At 38.8% G+C, this 14,541-nt stretch overlaps 1 protein-coding gene across 5 annotated transcripts in view; it reads right to left on the reverse strand.

Annotated features, from left to right (window-relative positions):
• Positions 1 to 14,541, reverse strand: part of PCYT1A (phosphate cytidylyltransferase 1A, choline) — a 62,064-nt gene that overhangs the window by 32,899 nt on the left and 14,624 nt on the right. The window contains exon 2 of one of the 5 annotated variants that reach the window (XM_045903075.3): positions 1,018 to 1,214. The exons of the other annotated variants lie outside the window; for them this stretch is intronic. The gene's annotated coding sequence lies outside the window, so the exon portion shown is untranslated. The remainder of the gene's footprint in view (positions 1 to 1,017; positions 1,215 to 14,541) is intronic. 5 annotated transcript variants of the gene reach the window in all.

The following is a 14,541-nucleotide window of genomic DNA, read 5'->3' on the forward strand; positions in this document are numbered from 1 at the left end:
ACAAATATTCCAAGAAGTTTATCTTGCAAGGAAGTAAGATCGTAACAGCAACAGTCATAATAATGGCTCTCTTTCTTTGAATACTTACTATGCTAGGCACTTAATATACATTATTCTCATTTAACCCATATAACCTGAGATGCAGGTATTATTAGCCCCAACTTACAAATGAGAAAACTAAGGAACAGGGACGTTAAGTAAGAGATCCAAGAGATCACAAAGCTAGCCATGGGAGAACCAGGATTTAAATCCAGACTTGTCTAATGCCAAAGTCGTTACCACTATATTTTTCTGTCTCCCAGAAATCCAAGATTTGTAAAAAGAAGCTGTCTCATCATCAATACTGCTGCTTCCTTCTGTCAAGAACATTCCATGGCATGGGTCCCTTAAGTTCTTGCAGACTTAAGTAAGTCCTAACTGCACAGTAGAATAAAAGGTCACAGTTACTTAAAGGTAAACAAGGTCTCAGGACCAGTCGAATAGAACTGATGTGGCTATTGGCCTGATTCAGTCAGTCCAATTTGTCAGCTGTACAGATGTGTAGATCTTTCCTATTGGATAGTTTTGCTAGGATTTTCTTATAAACTTCCAACTTAAGCAATAAAGATTTCTTTAATCTCAGGATGCCAGGATGGCTCAGCCGGTTGAGCATCTGCCTTCAGCTCAGGTCGTGAACCCCGGGGTCCTGGGATCAAGCCCTGTGTTGGGCTCTCTGCTTGGTGGTGAGCAGGTTTCTTCCTCTCCCTCTTCCTGCCACTCTGCCTATTTGTGCTCTGTCAAATAAATTTAAAAAATCTTAAAAAAAAAAAAAAGATTTCTTTAATCTCTGTTCCTCCCTCTTCTGACATTACAAACAGGTGTCATTGTAAAAGCACCTGTACTTTCCACTCGTGATATAAAACAGTTTTAAGGGTGCCATAATAAATCAAGGGAATAAATGTCATATCGTATTTTCAACAATTACTTTCTATAAGTTCAAGTTAAAATTCCTTAATGTTTAATAGAAAAATACTTAACACATCCAAAGACATGTTTATAGGAATTTCTTCAGAAGTCTTTGTTCTGGGGTGCCTGGGTGGCTCAGTCAGTTGGGCGGCTGCCTTCGGCTCGGGTCGTGGTCCCAGGGTCCTGGGATCGAGCTCCGTGTCAGGATCCCTGCTCTGTGGGGGGCCTGCTTCTCCCTCTCCCTCTGCCTGCTGCTCTCCCTGCTTGTGCTGTCAAATAAATAAATAAAAAATATTTAAAAAAAAAAAAGTCTGCTCTGTGTGGGGGGTGGAGGAGTGGAAAGGTATGTGTGCTATAATATTTTTATTGCTTTATTGAAGTATAATTGACATACAATAAACTGTATTTAAAGTATAACTTAATGAGTTTTAACATAACTATACATCTGTGAATCATCAAAATTAAGAGAATCAACATTATTATCATTCTCAGGTTTCCTCATGCCACATTAGAATCCATCTCTTCCTCCCTGACTTCAACTTTGCTTTACTTTTTTGTCTGTTTTTTTTTTTATACTGTGGGAAAATGTATGTAACATAAGATTTGCTTTCCTTTCTAACTGCTTACTTCTTAAAGTACTGAACCATCTTATCATATGATTCAACTTAACTAGACAAACACATGGTGGATAATATCGAACTAGAAAGAAGCAAAGGCTCTCCTTCTAAGAGTTAAAATACTGCCAGTGTGGTTTAAATATATTCGAAAGCCAAACTGGTATCTGGGGTAATTGGACCTCATGATATCCATTCTATTCCACTAGATTAAAAAATCATACAAAAAATATAAAGTATCACAATGAGGACTCAAGGCAAGAGAAAGAATTTGTATGATTAGCTAAAGCTAAAGTAAAATTCACAAACATAGAAGGAATCATGTGGTTACTGTGGTTACAGTGGTTACTTTCATTGCTAACATGTTACAAAGCCCTTTGGTAAATAATAGTAACACTAATACATTTTACTTGTATTTCAATTGAGTACATATAACAAAATCTCTCCATCTGCCTTATATAAGCACTTTTAATCAAATGTCTAAGGCAGTGTTTCTCAGTATTTTTTATCCATGCTCCATTTTAAGAAATACAGAAATTTTGGGGTGCCTGAGTGGCTCAGTCTGTTAAGCCACTGCCTTTGGCTCAGGTCATGATCCTGGGGTCCTGGGATTGAGTCCCGCATCTGGCTCCCTGCTCAGCGGGGAGCCTGCTTCTCCCTCTCCCTCTGTCTCCCGGCTGGCTTGTGCTCTCACTTTCTGTCAAATAAATAAACAAAATCTTAAAAAAAAAAAAAAAAAAAGATGGGACGCCTGGGTGGCTCAGTCGTTAAGCGTCTGCCTTCGGCTCAGGTCATGATCTCAGGGTCCTGGGATTGAGTCCCGCATCGGGCTCCTTGCTCAGTGAGGAGCCTGCTTCTCCCTCTCCGTCTGCTGCTCCCCCTACTTGTGCTCTCTCTCTCTCTCTCTGACAAATAAATAAAAATCTTAAAAAAAAAAAGAAAAGAAAAGAAAAGAAATACAGAAATTTTAACCTCACTCCATCAGCATAGTGTTATGATTTAAGAGTTCAGGCCCTAAAATCAGATTACCTAAGCATGAATCCCTTCTCCACTACTTACTAGCCACGAGAACTTGGGACAAATTCCTTAATTGCCAGAGTTGCATCACCTAACAAATGAGGTTCAAATGGAGTACTCCATGTAAACCTTAGTTCAGTGCCTGGCACACAGTATTTGTAAGTATTACCTACTATATTATTTAGTAGTAGTAGTTGTCATCATCTGCCTTAAAGCTTGCCTTCTTGTGTATCCCCTATATCCAAAAAGATTTTGTCAAGTTTTCCTCCTAGGATTACTATTATGAAAAGTATACTTTTTTTGGAAAGATTTTATTTATGTATTTAAGAAAGAGAGAGAGAGGGCGCCTGGGTGGCTCAGTTGGTTAAGCGACTGCCTTCGGCTCAGGTCATGATCCTGGAGTCCCGGGATCGAGTCCCGCATCGGGCTCCCTGCTCAGCAGGGGGTCTGCTCCTCCCTCTGCCCTCTTCCCTCTCGTGCTCTGTCTCTCATTCTCTCTCAAATAAATAAATAAAATCTTTAAAAAAAAAAAAAAGAAAGAGAGAGAGAGAGAGAGCATGAGCAGGGGGAGGGGCAGAGGGAGAAGCAGACTCCCCGCTGAGCAGGGAGCCTAATGTAGGGTTCAATCCCAGGACCCTGAGATCATGACCTGAGCCGAAGGCAGACACTTAACTGACTGAGCCACCCAGGTACCCCATGAAAAGTATACTTTAAATGTAAAAATATTAATATTCACAACCCTTTGACATAGACATATTATTTTTATTACTATTTTACACATAAGAAAACTGAGGCACAGATGATAAGGCCACACAGCTAGTAAGTAGTAAAGCTAAGAATCAAATTCAGCCAGCCTGGCTGCGGACTACACACTCCTAATCACTATAGTATATAATATGATACAATACCATACTATTACAAGAAGGTACCTGGTAACTATCTCTAAATATCTGAACGCCTGTCATGCTGGATAGAGCAAATACCCAGACAACAAAAAATAGATCACTGGTTAGAAGAGGCAGAGTTATAAATGTTAACTAAACATAATAAAAACCTTTTTAGGAATAAGAGTTATCTGAAACAGGACTGGGTTACCTCAGGAGGCATTTCATTTTGGCACACCAGGATATTCAAGTACAGGTTCTGTAGAAACACATTTATTCATTTTGTTGGTCATTATCCTGTTAAAGTTCATCTTGGTTGATCTTTTTGCTTATCCAATCTGTTAAAATAATTTCAAATCTTAACTGCCATCTATATAATATTAGCTATTTATCATAATTTTATGTACTCTATAAACTTGGAAAGGTTTTTATGTCTCCATCCAAATCACTGCCGAAAATACTGGTCAGGATAGATGTCACCATACACCAATGTGACCTACCACTAGATCCCTCCCCCACTTAAGATCCACTCTTTTTTTTTTTTTTAAGATTTATTTATTCATTTTATAGCGGGGGGGCAAGGGCAGAGGGAGATGGAGAGAGAAACTCAAGCAGACTCCACACTGAGCGCAGAGCCTGACAAAGGGCTCAATCTTACAACCCTGAGATCACAACCTGAGCCAAAACAAAGAGCCAGACGCCCAACCGACTACACCACCCAGATGCCCCAAGATCCACTTTTAATACTCTAGGTTAGTACAGTGTAAAACACAGTAGAGTTTATCTTTAGAAAACAGAATAGAGGGGCGCCTGGGTGGTTCAGTCGGTTAAGCGGTTCAGGTCATGATCCCAGGGTCCTGGGATTGAACCCGGCATCAGGCTCCATGCTCAGTGGGGAGCCTGCTTCTCCCTCTCTCCTTGCCCTTCCCCTCCATCCCTCCCCACTGCTCATGCTCTCTCGCATGCTCCCTCTCTCTCAAATAAAATCTTAAAAAAAAAAAAAAAAGAATAGAGAATATATTTAAATTTCTTAATGATTAGGGTATTCAATCAGATGTAAATCTGTTTTATTGCATTATCACACAATCCACATGTCTATCACAATATCAAAGATGATGATGATAACAGTGATGATAATAATTATAGCTAACATTTAGCACACTTGCTATGTGCCAGGAAGTTTTAACCTTTGCATATGTTAAATAATTTAATCCTCGCAACAATTCTTAAGTTAGGTAATACTATTATCCCTATTTTGTTTCTTTTTTTTTTTTTTTTTTTAAGATTTTATTTATTTATCTGAGACAGAGAGAATGGGAGAAACAGAGAGCACATGAGAGGGGGGGAGGGTCAGAGGGAGAAGCAGACTCCCTGCCGAGCAGGGAGCCGGATGCGGGACTCGATCCAGGGACTCCAGGATCATGACCTGAGCCGAAGGCAGTCGCTTAACCAACTGAACCACCCAGGCGCCCCTATTATCCCTATTTTGAAGATGAGGAAATAGAGGCACAGCTAAGTTAAATGACTGAGGTCACATACCTAGGACAGGGCAAAAATAGGATTTGAACCTAGGCATTTTGACTCTAGGGTCTGTACACTTAACAGCACCACTATGCTGCCTAGTATATAAAATGGTCATACTTGAATTTAATCAAAACCACATATTACATTGTCAGGAATTTAATTTCACCTTTCATAAACAATGGGCTACCTTCTCACTGGGCCTATCAATGGCAAACTATTCAAGAACTCTAGGGACTTGTTTTGGTTTGGGCCAGAGTAAAAGAGCAGAGAGGACACTAGACTAGGAATCATATCATATAAACTGGGATTTAATTCTAGCTCCTTCTAGTACCTTAACTCTAAGTCTAAAGAGTGATTAAGGAAGGCTCTAATAAAATATACATAATTTCTAAGTCATGCTAAGGATGAAATGAAAAACTAGACTATAAATTTCCTGATGTAGCAGCTATTTGTTGTTTGTCTTCCCACTGTTCAATCATGCTCTGAAAAGAGCCCATTTTCATTTGGGGACTCACTTTCATTTGGTCTATGTAAGCTTCAACCTCAAACCCTAGCATCAGATCACATGTACCAAACTTAAACCAATCAGTGTATCACTCTACTCTGGCCACAGACTGGAGGAGGGGGGGAGAAGGGATGGTAATAGGTGACCTAAGTCAGTCCAATCAGAGTACATTTCAGAACTCACCAGATGGAAATGCTTAGATGAAGATTATCACTTCACTTTGTGGATCTAAACCTAGAGACATGGCTTTGGGAAGCATCCTGTGACAAACTAGTGGCCATCCTATCACCAGGAGGAGAGCCTTTTTTGAAAGCATTGATACAGAGAAAGCAAGCTGATGATGGGGAGAATTCAGATCCTGAACCGTCTAACTGTGCCAACCAATACATTCATTCCCCTTTTTGCTTAAGTTAGTTAAACTGGGTTTCTTATCACTTAGAACCACAAAAATCGTAATTGGTGCATTTAATACCTAGCAATGAGCTCTGGTACAGAGTAGGCACACTCAATTACTATTTGAATAAATATACTAAGTATAGAAAACCACTTTTGAAATTTTGAAAAGCACTTTATACATTACTGTTTTGTTTTGATGGAAAGGGTCAAGTTCTTGTCAGTTTATAAGTGTATCAAAGATGGCACAACAAAGCTCCCATCCCATTAAAACTATTTTTCCTTATCTGCTTACACTATTCCTTATCTGCTTACATACAGTTCTTCTATTTTCTAAAGATGACTTTTGTGTCTTACACTGTATTTTACATTATACTTTAAAGTGAACATTATACATTAGACTTAAACTCAGGTCTTAAGATCCTATGGATTTGGAACAAATACACCTAATACTTTTGGTGTTTCATGTAAAACACTTCTGCATCTTATCCACCTCCTTAGGAGATGGAGAACACCAAGATCACAGACATTCTTTAACAATAACTCTAAAAGAATTTTGAAATTATAAAAAGGTTAAGTCTCATGCCTTTCCTCTAAAACTATTACTATTTTTTAAACTTTGACTCTATAGATCTCCCTAGAGACAATTTTTCACTGGCTCTCTCTTAGACCAACCCCATGCTACATCTACTAACATACACCATGAAAGCATACAGAATAATTTAATTATTAGTGCCTTACTGGAAGAAATTACCAGTTCCCCCAAAGTTACAAAAGATGCCTGACATATCAGGTTTGCCATTGAGAAAAGGTATGTTGGAGGATGAGGATACTGAGGATAGTAAATACATGTTGGCTTTTAGTTCATTATACTGAAACTTAGCTATACGTAAAACCACATCACCTTTACCACATTCACAATTGCCCAATTCCTCCAACAATGAGGAACAATACTTCCCAAACTCTCTGTTTATGTTAACTGCACCTTTGTAATCAACCAACACTATTAAGTAAAGGTGCAGTGATTTCCCTGGAAAAGGGAACATCTACACTCAAGAGAGGAAAAAACAAACAAAAAAACACATACACAGGCTGCCTTAACAGAACAGGCTGTCCATAAGGTGATAAGGTTGGAAAAAGATGGCACCTCCTCAGAACCAATATAGTGTAAGATCAGAATGGGGATGGGGATCTCTGTAGGCGGATCCTGGCTTCTAGCCGTAGCATCCATATTAATTAAGCGAGGATAAGTCCGAATGAAAGTAGTTGGAGATAGAATACATAGCCTCCCTCTTAAACTCATTAGGGTGTGCCAAAGCTTCCTGTTTCCTTAGCGGTTTATCCTACAAAAAAAGTTTCTTTGTAAAATGAAACTATAACAAAAGAGAGCAAGGGATCTGAGAGCATTTGTAAGGCCTGATCTTTCTAACCTTTACAGTCCCTAGTAACCTGTCTTCAGCCCAAATCCCCACTGATGCACAGATCTAAGGACAGACACACCTGCCACAACCACCAGACCACCACCACGCCTATTAAGTGAATTAGCGTCTCTAAATTGCTTTCAAGATACAGAATGTAGTATCTGTGCCTGTGATTTTTACTCAGATTCACAAAATCTGGCTCCATTTCTGCTGACTCACCTCCCAGTACACACTGCTTGCCTTGTTCTTCAATGTTTCAATAAATGCCTGTTTGGATGCATCAATTTTGCTACTAAGAAAGTACACAGAAGTGGAAATGTGTGTGAGGTGGGAAAGGCAGCAGTGAGGAGATACTGAGGATAAATCTGATAAAATGTTTTTCCAATGTAAGTGTCCTAAAGGAGACAAAATCTGGGTACTGCTATGCACACGCTTGTGTTTTCAAGATGACAGTGTCCTGCAAGTATAGTTTTAAGGACTCCCACCCAACCCCTTCTATTCTACTTCCTTATTGCTATCAGATCTAGTAAGCACCCCAGGGTGAAGGAGGAGGTAGATTCTGCTTCCTAACCTATGCAACAACCTAATTAATAGCAAATTGCAAGCATATACATTCTTCAAGTTTTAAAAACTGAATTCAATTTTGACAGAGTACTACAGGGAACTATCTGCAAAAAGAGGAGACATGAATTTTTCCTTTGCATTCTATTCCTGCTTCTCCCATTTCTAGGACATTATCTTCCTCAGTAAAACCATATCTCAGTAATTTTCTATTGGCATACCAATGTCCAGGTCCAAAGCTGAGCGAGCAAGCATACTTTACTTTTTTTAAAGATTTTATTTATTTATTTGACAGAGAGACAGCGAGAGAAGGAACACAAGCAGAGGGAGTGGGAGAGGGAGAAGCAGGCTTCCCGCTGAGCAGGGAGCCCAATGCGGGGCTCAATCCCAGGACCCTGGGATCGTGACCTGAGCTGAAGGCAGATGCTTAACAACTGAGCCATCCAGGCGCCCGCAAGTTGTGGGGGTTAATAAAGTGGTGCTCTTTTTTTTTTTTAAGATTTTAATTTATTTGACAGAGAGAGAGAGAGAGAGTACAAGCAGGGCGAGTGGCAGGCAGAGGGAGAGGGAGAAGCAGGCTCCACGAAGAGCAGGGGGAGCCCGATGTGGGACTCAATCCCAGGACCCCAGGATCATGACCTGAGCCGAAGGCAGTGGCTTAACCAACTGAGCCGCCCAGGCGCCCTAAAGTGGTGCTCTTAAGAGGCAAGCTCTGTGAACTCCTAGGTCAGAGTACATCTAACACTCTTGGCATTAATTATGTCATCTGCTGTACACTCAGGCCTTTCCAAAGATAAGAGTGGAGTCATGTCAACCCTGTGTAAAGGTCTTTGAAGTTGGAGGGAGGATATGTCTAACCCACAGTGGGGAGGAGGGATTGGATTCAAGAACCAGCAGACCTCACAGGCCAAAAATGGCCCACTGCCTGCTTTTGAAACTAAAGTTTTTTTTGTTTTTTTGTTTTTAACATAATAACTTTTTTTTACTGAATATTTTTTATTTTATTTATTTTTTTATTGTTTTATTATGTTATGTTAATCACCACACATTACACCATTAGTTTTTGATGTAGTGCTCCATGATTGTTTGCGTATAACACCCAGTGCTCCATTCAGTACGTGCCCTCTTTAATACCCATCACCAGGCTAACCCATCCCCCCTCCCCTCTAAAACCCTCAGTTTGTTTCTCAGAGTCATAGTCTCTCATGGTTCGTCTCCCCCTCCGATCCCCCCCCTTCATTTTTCCCTTCCTGCTATCTCCTTTTTTTTTTTTTTAACATATTATGTATTATTTGGAACACGACCATGCCCATTCACTGATGTACTGTCTATGGCTGCTTTTGTGCTATAATTGCAGAGTTGAGCAGGTGGCAGTAGATACTGTATGACTTGTAAAGCCTAACATTTACTATCTAGATGGCCCTTTACTGAAAAAAGTTTGCCAAAAATGTTGCCATCTTATACTAAATGAAGATGGAACTAGTTTTATCAATAATTTGGTAGCAAATCCTACCTAGATTATGCAAACAGTAAAGCAGAAGTCAGTGCTAGGAATACGATTATTTCAAGAAATTGAACTGTACCTTTCTGATATAGGACTACTGCAGTTTATGTCACTAACCTGTATATGTTACATTATATAGAATAAGTCATAAGTACGCCTGATTTGGGAAATTCTAAATGAAAAAGTAAAGATCACAAAATAACCACACTGACACATTAGTTTTAAACCAGAGCTCAATGGTATGCCTCAATATTTAAGGCTACTAAATTGCCACATCTAAGATCTTAGTTTTGAACTTGATCTCTTTCCTCTAATTTCTTCAGAGAAATCTTTATTCAACAAACACTGAGTGGGCACTTACACTGTGCCAGACCCTGGGTTCACCCTGGAACAAAATAAAGGTTATATTTGGGCCTTGCCACACAATAGAATATTTCAGGAAAGAGATTATCCTAAAAACCACAAAGGACACTTGTAATAATTCTTATGGTTGAATAATTTTGCTCTCCTACCATTCCACTACAAAATTCAGTGAGTAAACTCTGTGTTTAGATTTTGCTCTTCCTAGAGTGGGTTATAGAATTTATATCTCTAAGGCAGGGTCTATGACAGAGTCAGGGAATTCTGGGATTTGGACAAAAAAGAATTATATATTCATTTTTACTAACCTCTGGCAAATTCACCATTTCCTTCAATTATGAACATAAATCACAATAGTAATAGATCATCACTAATAGAAATCTTAGATATTTTCAGATAACATTACACTTATTATAAATATTTTGAAATACTGTTTAAACATATCATTTTTAAATCATTATCATTATAAGATCCGTTGACAGTAAACATTATTTACAATGTTAATAAAAAGCATATATAGTATTATATTACACATTTTATTTTATATTTATGTAATTTTTTAAGCAGGCTCCACACGGAGCATGGAGCACAACTTGGGGTTTGAACTCACAACCCTTAGATCAAGAGTCAGACACTCAAATGACTGAGCCACCCAGATGTCCCTCATATCACACATTCTAAATGCATTTTGATAACTTTATTTCAACATAGTTTCCTTTTAAGTTTTATGTATTTAATTCTTTGCTTGGTATAATAATATTATTCCAAAAGGGAATCCACAAGGTTTCACCATACTGCCAAAGGGGCCCATGGCACAAAAAAAGATTAAGATTTCTACTCTATGGCCAAAAAATAAACAAAGATAATCACATCTAGGACAATTCCCTTTAAATAAAAAAAAAAAAAACTACCTAAAAAACAAAAAAAAACCTATTTTCTGTTAGGTGCCACACATCCATTTTGTTCTCTAGCATAGAGCAAAGACCATATGTCACTATTTTTTACCAGCCTTCACTTCAAAACTGGTTTGCAAATAGTTGTGAGTGTGATATAACAGCCTGGCAGACCCAGGGGTTCCCCTGGCTCACTGGCAGTCATTCTAGTATAAATATAGAAAGCTTCAAACTAATATAACTTTTAACAAGAGAGTTATCAAAAGAAAGGGGAAAAAAAGACAAAACAAAAACCAAAAAAAGCCAGCTATATATCTATCTACTAATCTGGTTTGCAAAGAGTAAAATACAAGCAATTCAATTATTTATATTAATGAGGGAATGTATGTAAACAAACCTAACATAGTACCAAATATTTGTTAGAGATTCACAAACAGTTCTTTTTTTTTTCTTCTGGAGTGGAGCTCTGGCACATACTGCAAAATAGAGTACATAAAAATGTATATTTCCTGGGGCGCCTGGGTGGCTCAGTTGGTTAAGCAACTGCCTTCGGCTCAGGTCATGATCCTGGAGTCCCTGGATCGAGTCCCGGATCGGGCTCCTTGCTCAGCAGGGAGTCTGCTTCTCCCTCTGACCCTCCCCCCTCTCATGCTCTCTCTCTATCTCATTCTCTCTCAAATAAATAAATAAAATCTTTAAAAAAAATGTATATTTCCTGAATTTACTGACTGAATTGTAGAAGAGGGAGGAGAGGGAGTTCTCTAATAGTAGAAGAGCCAAAAGATCTGACTTCAGATCAGTTATGAAAATACATGAAAAGAAAAGCATAAGAAAATTATAATTATTACTAGATATTTTGTCATTACCCATCCTTAATAACAATAGCAAATTATTATGCTTGCTTTTTCTATAAATATTTTATAAATCAATTCTTATCAGCGTTTATAACATGGAAAAGTTATAAACTTTTCTCCCTAGGAGAATCATGTCTAACCTAGAGGTCAGACAGCTCCACAGGGGAATCATGAGTGGGGTCAGATGGTTTACAAACTCCATGAGATTGTATACAAAATTTGGTGAGTATGCCTATGTTTCTGATTATTAAAGACTGTTTAAGCAGAACAGTTACCTGTGCCATAGTTAGAAAAGCTTAAACAAGAGAAAGCAAACAGTTCTTCCCTGAGTCACAGAATGAGTTAGTGTTAACATCAGATAAAGTAACCTGGGATTTCTGAACCTAAGGCTCTGACCAAATTATTCTCCCTAAGGGACCATATATTCAAAGAGAAGGTCCCCAAGAAAAATAAAACCTCACCTATTTATGGGAAGAGAAATCATAGGCTTAGAAAGGAATAAAGTTCATTTTTTATCAATCAGGGCATTATACTGGTTTTTGAAGGGAATTTGCAAAGCAGGGTAGGTCAAAAAGAATCCTTTCATTCAATGAATACAAAGGATCCCAGAGGCAGTGCTGCAGTCCCCAAGCCTAAATGTCTTCTCTTCTAAGTCAGTTACCTTGAAACATATACAATTGACCCTTGAACAAAACAGAGGTTAGGGGCACCATCCCCCAACACACACACACACACGTTGAAAATCTGATTATAACTTTTGACTCCTTCAAAACAAGCCTACTGTTGACTGGAAGCCTTACCAATAACATTAATAGTTATTAACATATTTTGTATGTTATACATATTATTTACCATATTCTAACAAGGAATATAAGGAAGCTAGAGAAAAGAAAATGTTATTAAGAAAATCATAAGGGGGCTGAGGGGCCTGGGTGGCCTGAGTGGCTTAGATCAAGCCCCATGTCCGGCTCCCTGCTTAGCAAGGAGTCTGCTTCTCTTTCTCCCTCTCCCCCACTCTTGCTCATGCTCTCTCACTCTCTCAAATAAATCAATAAATATAATCTTTTTTTTTTTTTAAAGAAAATCATAAGGGGGTGCCTGGGTGGCTCAGTCGATTAAGCATCTGACTCTTGATTTTGGCTCAGGTCATGTTCTCAGAGTTGTAAGATGAAGCCCCGCTTCAGCTCCAAGCTAGGTGTGGAGGCTGCTTAAGATTCTTTCTCTCCCTCTCCCTCTGTCCCTTCCCCCCTCCTTTCTCTCTTTAAAAAAAGAAAGAAAGAAAGAAAGAGAGAGAGAGAGAGAAAGAAAGAAAGAAAGAATCATAGGGAAGAAAAAATACATTTACAGTATTATATTGTATTTATTAAAAAAAAATTCACATGTATGTGGACCCATGCAGCTCAAACATGTGTTGCTCAAGGGTCAACTGTATCGTTACAGAAAGAAATTCATGAGTATCTCCTTTCAGTTATGTATAGTGTATGCCAAGTAAACATTTAATGTTTTAGAAAAAGGTGTAATTAGCCATTTTTTAGCTAAACAAAGACTCTCCCCTATCGTTCACAACTCAATACTTAACCATTCAAGAATCTTTCTGAACTCCCTTCCTATATCACATAGTATATGTGTGTAGGAGGTGAGGGTGACTATTAGGTTATCAGATAAACACAGTGTCAGATAAGTTAAAATTACCTCAAGCTTCTTCTATTAAATATTGTTTTTAAAAAAACACTGGGTGCACAATCAGTAGCACCTTTTATAAAAGTCTGTAGAGAGAAGGTAGTGAAACTCACTTTAGTTCATTTCATCTGCACTGCTAACAGCCCTCAGGAATGGGGATCAGTAGGGGATAAAACCACCAGCTAAAATATCATCTGAATTACTCACAGCATGGTATTATTCCCAGTTTGCCAGTCTTGGCCTCTAGTACATAAATCACTGAGCTGGATAGCTAAATACATCAAAGCCTCTCCCATATGGTATTCCAGTCACCACTGTTGACTCTCCTAGCATCTCCTTTCTTCCCCATGATGGTCACCATCTGCTTACTGCTGATTATTGCATCAACCCCATTCTCAACTAATATCTTTTTACCAGCAATTCTTGGTACTTACAGAATCACTAAATATCAAGACTGAAAAGGACCCTAAAGGCCGTATCTCCCTACCCCCATTCTATTCTTGGCAGAATGTTTTCTGTATCTTCAGTTCCCTTCCTAAGTCCTGTTCCTACCCTCCTCAAAGCTTCCCCTTTCTCATGTCGGCTCCTAGCAGTTTTTCCTATCACAAACCTCTCTATCCTCACTGCTTCTATAAATATCCCTGTCCCTATTTCAATATGTAAGTTCTGGTTCTCCCAACTGAGATCTTGAGTTTCAGTCCTCAGTCATAACCAGTCACCTCAATTATATTTGGGAAGACTTCTCCAGTTAAGTCAATCTGATGGAGCCTGTCTCCCCAGCCACAGAGCCAGTCTTTGTACTTACTTCTAAACAGTCCCCTAAACAAAGAATCATGGCATTTTAGACCTGAAAGAAAACTCAGAAATAATCTGAGTTTGAACATTTTTACTTACATTTCACATTTTAGGATATATGAAATCCATTTTATATCATCTCATACATACATAACTGAAACAAGTTTCATGAAACAATACTTACCCTTACTATGTGAACACACTGAAAATTTCTATCGTCTTCCGTGAAAAAAAAAAAAAAAATTTCAGGTGCTATCCATTAAATGGATTTCACAACCCAATAATAGGATGGAACCCCCCTGGTCTAGTAAACATTAATCTAGTCCAAACTTCCCATTCACTGATGAAAACACTGGAGCTCGGTCCTGAGGTAAGTTTCCCAGCCACAAGACGTTTGTCCATAAAGTTAAACTCGGGTCTATCTGGTAAGTCCCACCCAGACCCGTGTCCTTTACACTAAAGACCTTCTCCGCCCGGTCATGACCGCTCAACCACAGCCCGTGCCCAAACCTAACCCTGCAGTACCATGTCCAGTCACTGAGCCCACACTGTTGTCCAGGTCAGCCTGGACGAGGTACTGCTCGTTGGTCA

Source organism: Mirounga angustirostris, unplaced genomic scaffold, assembly GCF_029215605.1.
Source record: "Mirounga angustirostris isolate CCGP_5_RB_7025 unplaced genomic scaffold, mMirAng1.0.hap1 SCAF_1, whole genome shotgun sequence".
Lineage (NCBI taxonomy): Eukaryota > Metazoa > Chordata > Mammalia > Carnivora > Phocidae > Mirounga > Mirounga angustirostris.